The following is a 17008-nucleotide window of genomic DNA, read 5'->3' as shown; positions in this document are numbered from 1 at the left end:
AACACGCGCAAAACAGCTGCTTATGAAAATTGTTTTAATCTCATGAAACAAATGACTATTCCACCTCTTGTCATCGGAGTCCATTCGAAATGGGTCAAGTGTCTTCTATCAATTCTTCCTGTGAAAGGTAAGTGAACCTATTATAGCAAAGGTAGGCGTACCTTTTATAGTAAAGGTAAGTGTATCTTTCATAGTAAAGGTAAGTGTACCTTTCATTGCAAAGGTAAGTGTACCTTTTATAGCAAAGGTAAGTGTGCCTTTCATAGCAAAGATAAGTGTACCTTTTATAGCAAAGGTAAGTGCATCTTTCATATCCAAGGTAAGTGTACCTTTCATAGCAAAGGTAAGTGCACCTTTCAAAGCCAAGGTTAGCGTACCTTTCATAGCCAAGGTAAGTGTACCTTTCAAAGCAAAGGTAGGTGTATCCTTTCATAGCAAAGGTAAGTGTACCTTTCATAGCAAAGGTAAGTGTATCCTTTCATTGCAAAGGTAAGTGTACCTTTCAAAGTCAAGGTAAGTGTACCTTTCAAAGCAAAGGTAAGTGTACCTTTCATAGCAAAGGCAAGTTTATCCTTTCACTGCAAAGGTTGGTGTACCTTTCACAGCAAAGGTAAGTGTACCTTTCATAGCCAAAGTAAGTGTACCTTTCATAGCAAAGGTAAGTGTACCTTTCATAGCAAAGGTAAGTAAATGTACCTTTCATAGCCAAGGTAAGTGTACCTTTCATAGCCAAGGTAGGTGTACCTTTCATAGCAACGGTAAATGTACCTTTCATAGCCAAGGTAAGTGTACCTTTCTTAGCCAAGGTAAGTGTACCTTTCATAGCCAAGGTAAGACTACCTTTCATAGCAAAGGTAAGTGTACCTTTCAAAGCAAAGGTAAGTGTACTTTTCATAGCAAAGGTAAGTGTACCTTTCATAGCAAAGGTAAGACTACCTTTCATAGCCAAGGCAAGTGTACCTTTTATAGCCAAGGTAAGTGTACCTTTCATAGCAAAGCAAAGGTAAGTTTACCTTTCATAGCAAAGGGCAAAGGTAAGTGTATCCTTTCATAGCAAAGGTAAGTGTATCCTTTCATAGCAAGGGTAAGTGTATCCTTTCATAACAAAGGTAAGTGTCGACTCTCACTTCGAAAGTCTTTTTTTTCGTCAATTATTGCATAAAGAGGAAAAATCACCGCTGTTTTTCTCTTGTAGGTCATTCAGTCTCTTTTTTTTTATTCTCCTTTGTATATTCGCCCCTTTACTGGGCAATTATTGGATTATTATGTGTAAATAATAAAATCAGAGTGTGATCTGATAGCCACTGAAACACTCGCATTACAGGGTTATTATTGGATTATAATATATATATATATATATATATATATATATATATATATAATATATATATATATATATATATATATATATATATATATATATATATATATATATATATATAAATATATATATATATACATTATATATATATATGTATGTATATACATATATATATATATATATATATATATATATATATATATATATATATATTATACATTTTTATATATAAATTTTGTTGTTTCCTAACCACTAGCCAATATTCTCATTGCAGGGTTATCACTTATTATGTAAATACGTCGATGCGTTTTGCCAAAAATTATTCGTTTCAATCCCCTTCTCTCTATTATGTGCACAAAATTAATAGCTTTTAATCATTTCTCCCGTGGTTAAAATAGATTTGCCATTTTAAAACCTGTACGCGGCCGATGGGAATCCTCAGCGCAAACAATCGAGATAACCACAGCCATTTGGTCAAGAATGAATCCCGTTTATTTGAAGTTAATCACATAATGAAGCTCGTAAACAGTGATTGAAGCGTTCCACGATTTTATACGCTTCGCTTCTTGAGTCATGACAGTGCTAAGTAAAGGCTTCTCTGGCTCTCCTTCCCGCTTCGGGCGATTACGTGATATGGCCGTATTTCTGTTACCGAGAGCTGAGGTTCTTAATTGCCTTTCACGCCTATTTTTTTTTTTTTTTTCCTAGCATTTCTCTCCTAGCTGTGAGTATTTTAGCGTTTCGTTCTTCATTATCGAATGGTTCTGTTCATTTATTCGTCATTGGAAAATAAATTGAGAGAGAGAGGAATGAAGAGAGGAAGGAAATGAGAAAATATGACACAAATATAAACAACACGGTCTGAAACGAGGTAGCGAACGCCTCCATCAAAACATGAGACAATCGGGACGCGAGAGGGATTTCCCTCTCTCTCTCTCTCCTGCGTTGCCCAATTCGAGATCCGCTTTAATCGGACGGCGCCTAAATATATTATCAGCTTCGGAATCTGCGTAAAATGGACTTGTATCAGGTCAGCCTCTCCGACGGCGGAGAGGATGATGGTGGGTTGGGGTAGGAGAGGGTCAGGTCAAGCGAGGTCGTCCCTTTTTCGCCATTAGAGAAAGGGTGAAGGGATTGCAAAAGCCTCTCCCGCGCCTTCTTTCCCGGCAGCAAAAAGAAAAAAAAAGGGGCATTGCAGAGCAGGTTGCAAAGTGTTGCAAGGCCACTTTGCAACTCCCCCTACACTCGGGTGTATCTGGGAAAATAGACCGAGGGAGAAAAATAAACAATGAGGTCACAGCAGACCAGGCGGGATTCCAATGAAGAATGGTTTGTCGTTAGCGTATTCTCTACTTTTCATATTCTTTTTCCATGTTCCGTCATAATTTCATATACATATTTTTTTTTTTGTCGTTATCGTATTCTCTACTTCTCATATTCTTTTATTTTATGTTTGTCATAATTTCATATCATATTTTTTTGTCGTTATCATATCCTCTACTTCTCATATTCTTTTTTTATGTTATGTCATAATTTCATATATCTTTTTAAAGTTCGTTTATTGCCGTATTTTTTGTGAGTACGTCTACTGTTTTTTTTACTGTAAATTAGATTGTAAATCATTTAAGGAATTAACATAAGTCGTATTAAAGTTTGCTTTCCGTCCATTAACGAGAAAAAGTTCCTCGTAACGAAACCACATCATTGACCCCAAAACAATTTTTTTTTAAACCTTAAAGTGTGACTGTGACCGGCGCATGAATACTACTTTTGAAATTACGGAAAATCCGCAACGATGATCTGACGTTGTATGAGGGGCGCTGATTAGGAAAACACATTTTTTGAACAATTTCGAGGAATTCGTTCCTGGTGGATGATCGCTGCCTACAAAAACTTGCAGGTGCTGAGTCAAGATGCCAACGGCATTGTCGTGCCCTAAGACGAAATAGGGGAAATGGCGTAAGGCCGCTGATGCCCCTTGTTTCGGCAGGGAAAGTTGGATAAACTTGATCTCACCATTAAGGGGGAACACTGAAGCCACTTCGTGAAAAGCAAAAAATAGGAGTTGGGTATAAATTAACCGAACTACTTCACTAAAATCGAGAGGGGTCTTCCAACGTTTCCTTCTTATAAATATAAGACGCTGATTGCTGGTGGCATCTTTGATTATGACAAGTTCAATATTTTGTCTTGTTAATTCTTTTACTTTTGTTCATTTTTGTGTGTGACGATGCACAAAGTTTCAATGGCGCAAGGCAGTCATCAGCCTGCCAGCTTTCTGCTATCATTTTCGATGGCTTAATACGGGGTATTTCTTTTCCACTATCGCATATGAATAAAGCAAAAAAGACGAATTCAAAGGAAATAAATAGAAAAAATAGTATACATGCCTTTATATTCACTAGATAAAAGTAAGAATATACGGAAATTAATCAAATACAGCACAGATAACAATGCAGTTCTTATTCCTGTGTTTACTTTTTCCTTTTACCCTTAAGATGGCTCTCCTGACGCAACAGGAATGTCTTGCCGTGGAACAAGCAAAAGTCCTTGATTGTGCTAACCAATAATTTGGCCGACAATACATTAAGACAACATTTAAGCCACACAATAATGACTGAATACACAAATGTCTTACTAACTCGCAAACTCGTCAAAGACAAACCAACGTGGTGTTATGAGTGAGACTAGTGAAGACCCTCTCGGTGTCTCTTGGGAACCACTTGACAGTACCCAACAAATAATTTTGGTCAGGGAAATATCTGGTCTTCCTTTTCACTGGGGTACTCTGTAGTACATCACCTTCAACCTCCAGACTTTCAGCTTAAGCTCGATTAATGAGATAACCCACTAGGCTGAATCAACAGCTACACTGGGCAAAGCAACCAAGGTAACAGAGCAATGAATCATATCAGTCTGTGACATGACGCGGTAGCATTGCTGATAAATGCTACACAGTACTTTCCAACCGTTGCTCTTGTAGCAGCTCAAGACGAAATAAGTCATGGTTCTCTGAATCTGGTTCGTAAGCCAGAACCGGTTGCCCTGAGACGATTAGGTCTACTAAATATTTGATCGAAACCTAAGTTAGTATACCTAACAACTTGTGGATACTTTCAAGAACAATAGCACACATCCATGAAAACGGGTCAGGTGACGTCTCTGAATACGTTGAATGGTATGGACTATGAAGCGACCTAAATCCACATATTGTCAAAAACTGGTACAACCAGACAAAGGATTTCCCTACGAGTTATTTGTATACCGAAGATTTAACAAGTTAATCAATCTCTTTATTCTCAGCAAATCTGTACTGGTAAAACTTTAGTTAACTGTCACTATGCAACTCTATGAACTTACATTTGGAGACTACTGACCCCACCAGTTAACGGTCATTCATACCAAAAGATTTGCCTAAATTATGCAAGTGTTAAGGTTGCATATAATTTGTTGCGTGAACATTTATTAGATAATGGATTCCCATTAAATTCATCTTCGTTTCTAAAGTGACGGGAAATGAAAAAAATTTTAAATAATTACACGCGAAAATCACATGACATTCAGATTGTTTTCAAGGGCCTGTAAGTGTCAAGTGCTTGGTGCGTTCACGGTAAAAGCAAAATCAGGATTTACTCAGGCGGTAAGAACTTGCCAGAAAGTTTCATTAGTTTCAGCTGAGTTTTACAGAACAACAAGAAACGAGAGAGAGAGAGACAGACATTTCCAATTACAATACTTAACTTCAAGGAGAGGACTTTGATAAAAATTGATAAATATCTCTGAAATATTGTCTCTCACATGTTAAGTAATTACCACAGACCGATACTCAGAGCCACTTATTGCAAGTGAATGTTATCATCGCAACATACAATTATTTCTGAATGGTCACAAGGAATAAACTATGCTAGGAAAATATTTAAGTAAAATAGAATAACAGTTGACCTCTGGTTAAAGAATTTTGATTTGTCATTAAAGATCCACATAAGCGCATATGTGTGTGTGTGTGTGTACTATTTGCAACGCGTTATAATCATCTCCTTTGCTTTCGGAAAATCGATATTGTGAATATCTGAAAGACAAATACCTTAAACAAAAGAATGAATACGTCAGAGAGAGAGAGAGAGAGAGAGACTCAAGTCTCAATACAATGCTAATTTCGGTCACCAGCCGAAAGACAAGAACTTTTAATCACAGTTATTCTCGTAAAGACATTCCTTTCGTCATCTGAACCTCATGCAATCCACCTTCTCTCCCTTCTCTCTCTTTCTCTCCAAAGGAACGGAGGTGTCTAAGATGGGCGTAGCCATATCTCATTCGATTCTGCTACACTAAAGTCAGCCCTTCTCTTCCAGCTCAGGAAAAGTAAGGGATTATGAAGATGGAAACGCATTAGGAAGCCGAGTTGCTTCAACTACCGGTTTCGTTGAAGGTTTCGTCATCCGCGCCTTTCCAAAACCAGGAAAATAGAGGAAAATGAAGAAGAAGAAGAAGAGGGGAGAGAAACTCATTTCTTAAACATCAATTTTAGGATCTTAATTGAGGAGGTTATGGACGATTAAAATCATAGAAAATGGGGCAAAATGGACCGTAAACTAATATATTTAATACCACTTGAACTTTTTCTCATAACAAATGAGCCTTCCAGGGATACACACACACAAACACACATTATATACATATATATACTATATATACTTTGAAATTTTAACTATAAATAGCCCAGGGAATAACCTAACTCCAAATGGATTATATACTGTAAGTGTATATGATCTATGAACACAAATAATTACCAAAGTTAATTGAATTCGACATTAATAGATCATTATTGCTTAATATTTAAAAGGATAAATATGTTAGGCGTAAAGCTGACACACATATATATGTATATATATATATATATATATATATATATATATATATATATATATATATATATATATATATATATATATATATATATATAATATATATATATATAATATATATATATATATAATATATATATATATATATTATATATATATATATATATATATATAATATATATATATATATATATATATATATATATATAAATAAGCATTTTCAGATTTCTGTAGGATTCCATCTATCCATGAATGTTGAGAGGGAAACTGTAAACTAGAAAAAGTTCGTCTGAATTCATTTAAAGAATTTATAATAAAGCCACAAATATTTCTTGTATTCTGTAGATGTCATCAGCAAGTCATTTGAAAAAAGTTACAGTTCAGCCTAAAAAGCAATCTGCGTCCGAAGTTGTGTTCCTAATGTAGAACATAGTCTCTAATTAGGTGGACACGGTTGGCGTACCGTGTTTACAAGTCTCTCTCTCTCTCTCCGTCTCCTTCGCTAGGTCTTAGATCGAAGGTCGTAGCTGCATCCAATATTACCATTTAATTTTCATTCAGTATTGTCGGTATCTCCTCGTTCAATTATTATTATTTTTTTTTTACTGTTCTCTCTCTTTCCGTGCATCGTCCTTCGTTGACAATGAAAATGATTCGTTGTGTACTTTGTTCAGAATGTGAGATGTCCCCAGAAACAAGATGATGATTAAATCTCATCCCAGCGTGGGTGATTCCTATTCCTTCAGAGCAGGGTAAGAAGACGGTACTTTGTTTTATAGACCGTTGCTGACGTCATCGCTGAATTTTGGTGGTGTCATCGACGAAGCCAGCTTTGCAGGACTCGCACATTACCTAACGAACATATAAATTCATAATACCATTGATCACCTGCTTCGTCCCCCTACAAGGAGCCTGTGTTAGAGTAGAATAGAATATAGAATTTAGGCCGAAGGCCAAGCGCTGGACCTATGACGTCATTCAGCGCTGAAGGGAAATTGAGAGTAAAAAGGTTTGAAAGGTGTAACAGGAGGAAAACTTCGCAGTTGCACTAGGAAACAATGTCAGGAGATGGTGGAAAGTCAGATGGAAGAAAGAGAATACGAACGCAGCTACAGTAATAAGAAAGAGGTTGCAATTAGGGGGCCCGTGAACGCTGCAAAGACCCTGACGGCACTACCCACCTACGAAGAAGGAGCCTGTGTTGTTGTTCGTTACCAAGCATTGTTTGAATTGAGGCGGACGATGAATTTAACTCCCACTATTGCATCAAAAAGTGGAACGGAGTTTGAGACCAGGTAATTATCGTCACCTCATGCTGATACTTCGACCCGAGATCGAATCTCGACCGGGCATATCAGCATATTTTCATTCACCTTCATGTGGTCCTAGGCTTCGCAGTAACAAAGAGTTTCCAAAATGCGAAGAAATCGAGAGGTTAAGAGGGCACTGGGGCTAATGAATGCTGCATACGTATTTGGTAAATGTGACCAGAAAAGAGTACGCACAGTAATAAACGCATTACTAGCGGGGTACTCCAAGGCGGTATGCCGAGCCGTTTGCAAACCAATTTTACAACTTGCTCTCAACAAGGCTCAGGCAAGGTATTTCCAGCATGACTCTCTGTATATGGATCTCCGGGGATGTCGCGGAAGGGGTGAAAGGGTTGCAGTCACATGTAAGGTTGAAATGGAAAGGTAGGGTCAAGTTGCACCCGCTGATTTGGGCGGCCCTGGGCCACCATCTCGCATCTATTATTACTCCAAAAACTTCAGTGGCGAAAGACAGAATACTGGGACCACAATCGTAGTGGGGAGATTATATGACGCCCACAAATGTTAATCATTACTAAATAAACTTTGTACGCAAATATGTATCTAATCAACATGTATAGACTTATGTATATATTTACGTACTTGATAGAAAAACGGGTATAGATGATATTACATAAAACGACGAAGGCAAATTAGAAGGACAAGGGTATATAAAAAGTCTAATTACCACGAGTAAAATCGATGAAAATATCTAAGTATAAAAATGGTTCTCCTTTCCTCAAGCATATCTTGCCAAGCTTCGGTAATTACACAGGTTCTAATTGCTAGTACACCATTTACTCAACTAAGAGAGCATCCCAGCGCATCTTATTCAATCTAACTTCACCCAGTTCCTTTACACTCATTCACACTCAATTTTCGCTTTTCCCTTTTATCAGCGTTACATTCCTTTTCTGTTCATTATTCCACAACTTTTACCGTTGCGACATGCAGTCTCCATAACTACTTAGAACCTTCTACGTGTCTATTTCTTTTCCTCCCTAATTATCGCGTTATGTTCCTTCTCCTATCCCTAAACTCCCCTCTTCCCTTCTCCGTTCTTTCTTTTCCATCTCTTTCTTAGGTAAGATTCTTATTATTCACCTTTCCATTCTTGGTGGTTCTTTGAAGTCCTTTTGCTCAAAATTCTCGCCCACAAGGGCTGGAAATTTATGGGTCTATTTTTCAGTTCCTCTCTCTCCTTCTCTTGCATGTCTCAACACGTATTTGCATCTTTCCCCACTCGCATGTTTCAAGTAATGTATTCTCTTTAAAATCTCTCACACACACACACTCTCTCTCTCTCTCTCACACACACACACAAACATTTTTTAAAGCAAGGTTTATGTCCTGTTTACTCATCTCCTTCCTATCTCTCTCTCTCTCTCTCATTTGAAGAGTGGTTTTTTACCTTTCACTCTTTAATGTTAAATTACTTATCCCTCACAATCTCTCTATCTCTATCTCTTAGACATACACACAGACCTGCAGGCAGGTGACAGATTCATACTGCGTGTTTGCGTCTTGCAGACAGTATTTACAATAAATACTTATATGTCTCCTTCCTACCATTTCTCTGTCTCATTTGAAAAATGTTGCATCTTTTTTTAAATGTTAGGCTACTTATCTCTCACAACCTTGTAAACACAGACACAAAAACGCACGTACGTGACAAAGATTATGCTGCATGTTTGTGCAAATTTACATGTCTTGCATTACTTGACGCTTATCAAAGACTCCTCTCTCTCTCTCTCTTCCCCAAGCCTGTGCAAGTAAATCTACACAAATAGTGGGGTCTTGTAGCTTATACAAATGCGTTCGCTAATGCTCTCTCTCTCGTGTCAAGAAACCATCTACACAAAGACATATTCACGGGACAGCTACAAGACTCCAACTCCTAGGCAAGCATCATGAAAGCCATTAGCTAATCTCTATTTACAAAATATATATATATTACGCTTGTTCAGAAGGTGAACCCTATTCACATGGAACACGGGACCATAAACTAAGTTCAAGCTTCCAAACAATATGGTAGAATAGAATATAGAATTTAGGCCGAAGGCGAAGCGCTGGGACCTATGAGGTCATTCAGCTTCGAAAGGGAAATTAACGACAAAATTGTTTGAATTGAAAGGCGTAACAGGAGGAAAACCTCGAAGTTGCACAGTGAATCGATTGTTAGGAGTGGGAGTAAAGTAAGATGGAAGAAAGAGAAAATGAACGGAGGTGCAGTAAAAAAAAAAAAAAAAAGAATGAATGAAAAGGGTTGCAGCTAAGGGCCGAAGGGACGCCGCACAGAACCTACAGTGACAGTGCACCGCATGAGGTGCACTAACGGCGCTATCCCCCTGCGGAACCAAAGAATACGGTGTTCATTAGGAAGCTTTAGAAGGTAAAGAGAAATACAGAAAGGAAGAGAGAGGAACTGACTGCTTATCTTTAGCATTCAGATTTTTGCATTTCATCTTCCGTCGCTGTTGCTGCTTCAGAATCTCCGTCATATTTAGATCAACAACTTTCATAACCACCAATTTGTTTTTCTCTCTCTCTCCTTACTTAGGAGAAAGGGAACCAGGAGGAAGATTGTTGTTGCTCGACATTTCTCGCCTTTCCCCCGTCACTACTTTTTTTTCATTTATGTTAATGGTTTATTCTTTCTTCGTTTATGTTTATGGTTCTAAAGCAAGCTCTGTAGGGTTGTACATTACGCCCTCTCTCTCTCTCTTTCTGTCTGTCCATGTCTGCCTATCTAGCTCTGTCTATCCTTCTATCTCTTTATCTGCCTATCTTTATCTTTCTGTCTATTCATCTATCACTGTCTATCTATCTATGTGACTATCTCTATCTACCTACTTTCTCTTTCTCTCATTTAGGTCTACCTATCCACCTATCACTATCTATCTATCTATCTCCATTTATCTATCCATCTACCTCTCTGTTTACCTTTATGTCTATCTATCTATCTATCTATCTGCTTCTCTCCCCTATGTCTCTCTCATTTAGGTATTACCCAATGATTAAAAATTCATGTTTTTGCTTCCATACTTAATTTTTTTCTCCTACCTACGTGACAAAGAGGAAAACATCATCAAGTAACTGTCTACAAATCACCTTCGCCATCATCATCACACGATTTAATGCAAAGTGGTAATGAAACCAGTCACCATATTTTAATCAAGTATGGTGGAGCTGGTTCAAGAAAGGCGTCTACACCCTATGGACTCTCTCTCTCTCTCTCTCTAAGTTACTCGTTCTCATATGTTACTTCATTTTTCATTCTCTCTTTCTCTCTCTCGTTCTCATTCTGTTACTTCATTTTTCATTCTCTCTCTCTCTCTCTCTCTCGTTCTCATTCTGTTACTTCATTTTTCATTCTATCTCTCACTTTCTCAACGAAATTTAAAAGCTGTCATTCTAATGACCTTTTCTTTGTGGAAAAGTATTCTAAGACTCTCCCAAAGTTCAAATGACCTTTGCAAGCGTGACTGTCACTTCTTTGCTGAGGTAAAGCAAGCATAATTCCTCCTACAAGAGGTATCGGTCTAATTAAGCTGAACTATCACAGCACCAGTCGAGTACAGTATAATACACCGTTCCTCGTTTTCCTTAAGTCGCATAAAGGCGACAAAAAAAATTATTCACGAGTTTGTTTTTCTAGACGACTGCAACAATGCATTTTTTATATATACACACTTTTCCATCCACGTGGTGGCAGGGTAAATTTGGCGTCGTTACTTGAATTACCATTTTCCTCCTTTCGGTGGAAGGTACGTTCTCGTTTAAAGGCAGTCTCGAATAAAAACCGGTAGATCTTCTCTCTCGTTTTTTTACCCCCGCTCTACTTAAGGTTTTGCTTGCGTTACATAATTGCAGTTAATGAAGATATTCACAAGTGCAGCTTGCGGTTTAACTCTCTAACTGGCAAAACTTTTAAAGAGCAGGTACGGTCTATTACACAATTTACCGTGATGTAGGTACGAATTTTAAAACGGGACTCTGCCTAAACCAAACTATGCCACCAGATGGGGAGAGCTAATGAACTTCCCTTCTCAAGCAATTACTAACCTCTCTTAATAAATAGGTAGTATAATGCTTTCAGAAAAAGGGAAAGGTAGCGTGTTCCTCTTTCCAGAGGTGATAAACATGACAGCTGACGAAAACTAGGATGGAGTAGTTGAAAAATTACGATATAAAATACTCGGGAAGATGTGATACTAATTTTTCTTACAAGATAGTAATGGAAATCAGTTGTAGAAGGTCGAGTCTATACAGTTGAGTTGAGATGAATATAGAATTTAGGCCTAAGACCCAGCAAGATTCCCATATTTTAGGGTATTCTGGATAGAGGACATGAAGGGGCAGAGGATGAGGTCACACTAACCAGCCTAATTTTCCACGCCGTTCAGCAACAAAAGTTAAGTATACCTTAGTTTTACCAGACCACTGAGCTGATTAACAGCTCTCCTAGGGCTGGCCCGAAGGATTAGACTTATTTGACGTGGCTAAGAACCAATTGGTTACTTAGCAACGGGACCTACAGCTTATTGTGGAATCCGAACCACATTATAGCGAGAAATGAATTTCTGTCACCAGAAATAAATTCCTCTAACTCATCAGCCGGCGGCGGGAATTGAACTCTGGCCCATCGAATGACGGTCTAAAGTTCAACCGACTCGGCCAACAAAGGGCTCGTTCAGCAACAAAATCATCAAATCATCCAACTCCGTCGCCATTCAAAATGGCGAAACTAGAAACGACCAATACAGGCAAACTCACCAAGTAAGCTTTCCAAGAATAAAATGTTAAGAAAAACGCAAAACAAAAATATTACAGCAGCAGTCAAAGTAACGCTAAGACATAGTTTTCAAAACTAAGATAATTAGCAAAGTGCACCGCTCTCAAGTATAATTACTGCTTCAAAAAAAAAATCAGTATCTTTGTTGCTGCTCCTTAACTTTGTAGTACAAGGAATTAAAAACCTCTGATACTGGGCATGTAATATTCTCTCACTTGCTAGTGTACGAAGCCCCAGTTTCAAAGGTGCATGCGCTTTTGACGTGGCAAAAATACAGTTTTGTTTCTAAGCCAATTCAGAATGGGAGCACAGTACATGATTGGGTAACTGAGGTCTTCAAGTTTTGCTGGATCTTAGCAAAACTCACACGAAATACACCACTTACCAGTCCTCTCTCAAGCTGTCACCATCAAGGAATTTATTCCTAAATCTGAGCGCAAGTACCAACAGCAAAAACTAATGCATCTAAGCACTGTACTATCCAAGGGTAACGATTAGATTGCTAGCTTCATAGACAAAGTATCACAAGACACTGTATGTTGTGATATCCTACGAGACAAGTCACCACCCCCCCACCCCTCACAAAGCAACAACTTCCAGTCGAGTTGTTACAAATATTACATGTTGAAAGCATAAATGATAAAGCACCAAAGTCAATTCGAACATTAGGGCATGGTCTTTTTCATGGCTCTTGAACAAACTAGCAACAATGTACCCAATTCTTTCCTGCTAGCATTTAGCTATTCACTGAGTACAAGCAAGCTGACAGTTTTACCCCTTCAAATCTGTTAAGTGAACATACAAAATGGTCATGTCCAGATATTCAAACTGACTTGGGAGCAGCTTTTGTCATGGTAAATTATACTCTACTATGCAACTGTTATAACAAAGTGCTTATTTATTAGAACAGACTGCAAAGTTAAGGTTTGTCTACTATTCGCAGCTGTTCCTCTAACAACCTAGAACGTGTTATTGTATTACTGAGAAAAACTGTGCAATGGAGGAATTAGTACACTGAACATTAAAAAAAAAAACTTCATGATTGTAAACACCAAATCTGTAAACCAAGAGACCTCTGGCAAGTTTTATTATTAATCCCTTCATGCCAAATAACTAAAAAGATTGTCCATGAATAGAATAGCATAGAATATACAATTAAGACCGAAGGCCAAGCACTGGGACGTACGAGGTCCTTCAGAGCTGATGGGGACATCGGGAGTAAAAGGATACTTACAAAGGTGTAACAAGAGGAAAACCTCGCAGTTGCACTGTGCAACAATTGTTAGAAGGTGGTGCAAAGTAAGACGGAAGAGAAAATGAACGGAGGTGCATTGAGAAAATGAAAGGGGTTGCAGTTAAGGGCCGAAGGGACGCTACAGAGAATCTTCAGCAATGCCTACAGTGCACCGCGCGAGGTGCAAGGACGGTGCTATCCCCCTATGGGGGATTGTGCCCGAAATCTGTTCCAAGTAGTCAAGGTTGACATTAGGCACAAAAAGGCAGCAGGGAAATTATAGAGAATCTTTTACTTCAATGCGCGTTCTTTAAACTAACCCATTTTTCACTAAATCATCCAAATTAGAAATTTGACATTTTGTGAGGTCTCTCATCTTCATTTAACATTTGGCAACTGGTTCGCGCATGATTATGGAGCTGAATGTATGAACATGCCATTTAGTTTTCTCTGTAAATTACAGAAATTATGTCAGTAATTTCTAAACTTATATTACATTGTTTTTTAATTAGAACAAGTCGCCCCTGATAGAATAAAAAACTGCACTTTCGCTGTACAGAACTCAATACCTTTAGCCTTTCACATGTATACTGTATGAATATAAATTAATGTATAAAATTACGTTAAACAATATCCATTATCCTTTAAGCAAGTACATCAAGTACATTGAGTTTAGTACCTTCATTTTCTCTGGGATGTTAGAGTTGAAAAACTATTCAAATCCAGTAGTGTTTATTGGTGTTTTAAGTCACCCAGCTAGTTTGTTACCTAGCCTGTCCGTAACAGCAATTTCATTTTTGCTGCTTTACTTTGATACGTTTAATCCTAAATGAATTACGCTCTTCCAAGAACAGAGCTACCAGATCATTTTCCTACTGCTAAATTCAGCCAAGCAAGTTCTTTAATTCATCAAGGTTTAGTGAACATTAATCTTCAGAGGAAACGGTCTTCAAATATTAAATTTTTATCAAAGCTAGAAAAATTCCTTATTCAATAAGATTCCTAGTTATTTTGAAACTGCTCACAAATTTGACTTTTTATTTGAAGTACAGTTTATGCTATTTGAAGTATATGCTACTTGTTACAAAGGGAAATATCAAACTAATCTTTAAAGCTTTAAAAGGTTAACTGTACTCCACAAATCAACACAGCTAAACCAGTCAAACTGTCGTGTGCCAGCAAACTAAACCATAGTATTTATCAAACCTCTGCTTTAAGAAGCCAAGCCTACTGGGAGTAACAAAATTCTCAATTAAAACATTAGTAAACAGAACCAAGATCTATCAAGCCAGCTCATATTGGTCAGTATACCATAATTTTTATATTACTGCCTTTAGAATAAATTCCCAATCGTACCTTAAGCTATCCTTGCCATAGCTTCCTCTACCATTATCAAATTACAATGCAATATATCAATGATATCAATGGGTTTCAAAGCTTATATTACAGTCCTTGGTTTAATCGACGTTCATTTGAGTTTAAGCACAAACTATATTCATATAAGTTTTTACTGTAAATAAAATATAGGTGGCCATTTAATCAAAACTTCGTGATTTCAGTTTTTAAAGATATTTACCATTCACTCTTCACAAAATACTGAATACCGAATTCCACTGCCTGTGGAAAATATTGACCACACCCTTGCGAATTACCAGCGTTCACTTTCTTTGCAAAGTTTTAGTTACGGTAATTAGTCCTCTGATGCCTGGCTATGTTGTTATGAAGCTGTAAAACCAATAAAAAATCACATACCTGAGCCTTTAAGTTTTTCAGATTTACAGTACCCGCTTAATTTGTCAAAAGCTATATACAGTATTTCATTATGATCACTTATTAGTAAGCAGAAAAGGATCAAACCTCATTTTAGTGCATGATAAATTTTGCAACAACCCAACCAATGTTCAGTTTACGAAATTTAAATTACCCATGCTGCTCCAATAAACCAAAGATTTAAATTCCATCTTAATGTAAGTTTTTGCCACTAAAACTGCATGATACAGGAAAATAAGGTGTTTCAAAGGTCAGTTATTCTATTAGTAATGGCTGCTTCAGGCTACTAACAAACTACGAAGTACCTATTATTACAGCTACTATATAGCTCACCAGTAGTTGTAAGCCCTCTGCCCTGATTGTCAAGTTTCCCAAATTTTAAATTACTAAAATTCAGCATTTTTATCAAACATTATGAGTGTCACCTTTGAAAGTAAAGCCAGCTTACTCTGACGCTATTGCTGCTGATTTTAATTTAGTTACCAGTACAGAAGTCATACACTATTGGTTATATATATAGACAAAAATTATGTTCATTAATTATGTGAACATAGTAATGAACAACCTACTTGACTCATACTAAAACTTCCAACTCCATACATATACTTGCTACACCAGTACCTGTCTTTGGAATTTCATCAAACAGGCACAACTTTATTCAATTTGCACTGATCTGTCTAGAACTTAGTACTCCACTCCATCAGCATTACTTGTACCTCAGCTTTTCATGTTCAGCAAACTTAAATCAAGCCCTGTAAGTATTGTAAGACATGCTTAGTGCACCCAGATTTAAAGATTCTTCACCCAAACCCACACTAACTTAAAACTACAGTAGTTACTTTTTAAATTAAATTATTGCTATCTATATCTCATTACCCTGAGCAGTTTTAACCAAAAACTTTCGAACTTATACTGTATAACAACAGCAGCATTTACAGACCCCAAACCAATTTATAATAAACAGATCTGCAACATGCTTTTCAGGCAACAGCATCTAAAATCGGCTATGGGACAACCCGAATAGACAAGAGAAAACCTTAACTTGCTGGAATAGGGTCATTTATAATTATACTAGGTACCTATTAAGTCCTAATATTCTAACCAAATTTGCTTTACAGCATTATATCAATTAAGGAAAAGTTTTTCCCAGTTTAGATATAACTTCATACCTTCCTAGGCCAAATTAAAAAGCTTTAAAAACTAAAATGGGATGAAGGAAAACACCAAATCACTAAAGAGACATTGCACAACACATTTATTACTCAGTTTACCATTCACTACATTTACCATTCTCAAATTAACATTAAATGTGAAGCTTCAAAGGCTTAAAAGGTTTCACAACAGTCATGGAATGATCACTTGCTCTTTAGATAATTCTGAATTTGGTATAATATGTCATATACCTGTAACCTCTCTGAACTTTGTACAGTTGAAACCTCATACTTGCTATACAGTAGTACTCAACACCAGTAATCTGATTACTTTAATAGACAAGAGCATTACACTAACCCATTTCCTTACCATTTAGTCTTTTCTTCCTCACATAAATCTAGATGTCCACTTGACTGCTGCATGTGTTTAGTCCAATTTGTATCAATATTTGTCCCTGGTAAAAAACATAAAAGTACTTTAAGCACCAGACATGAAAAATTCAGATCTTTTATTTCAATCTCAATATACAGAAAAAGCTAAAATTACAAATAAACAAATAAA

At 37.1% G+C, this 17008-nt stretch overlaps 1 protein-coding gene across 1 annotated transcript in view; it reads right to left on the bottom strand.

Moving 5' to 3' along the window:
- LOC136835555 (uncharacterized) overlaps positions 1-17008 on the bottom strand; it is a 234954-nt gene that overhangs the window by 134890 nt on the left and 83056 nt on the right. Inside the window, exons 8-9 of the mRNA XM_067099210.1 lie at positions 16817-16901; positions 15917-16047 (exon numbers count right to left, since the gene is read on the bottom strand). The gene's annotated coding sequence lies outside the window, so the exon portion shown is untranslated. The remainder of the gene's footprint in view (positions 1-15916; positions 16048-16816; positions 16902-17008) is intronic.

This window comes from Macrobrachium rosenbergii, chromosome 55, assembly GCF_040412425.1.
Source record: "Macrobrachium rosenbergii isolate ZJJX-2024 chromosome 55, ASM4041242v1, whole genome shotgun sequence".
In the NCBI taxonomy this organism is placed as follows: domain Eukaryota; kingdom Metazoa; phylum Arthropoda; class Malacostraca; order Decapoda; family Palaemonidae; genus Macrobrachium; species Macrobrachium rosenbergii.
The sequence above is the reverse complement of the archived record's forward strand: the minus strand, read 5'-3'. Positions and strand labels throughout refer to the sequence as shown.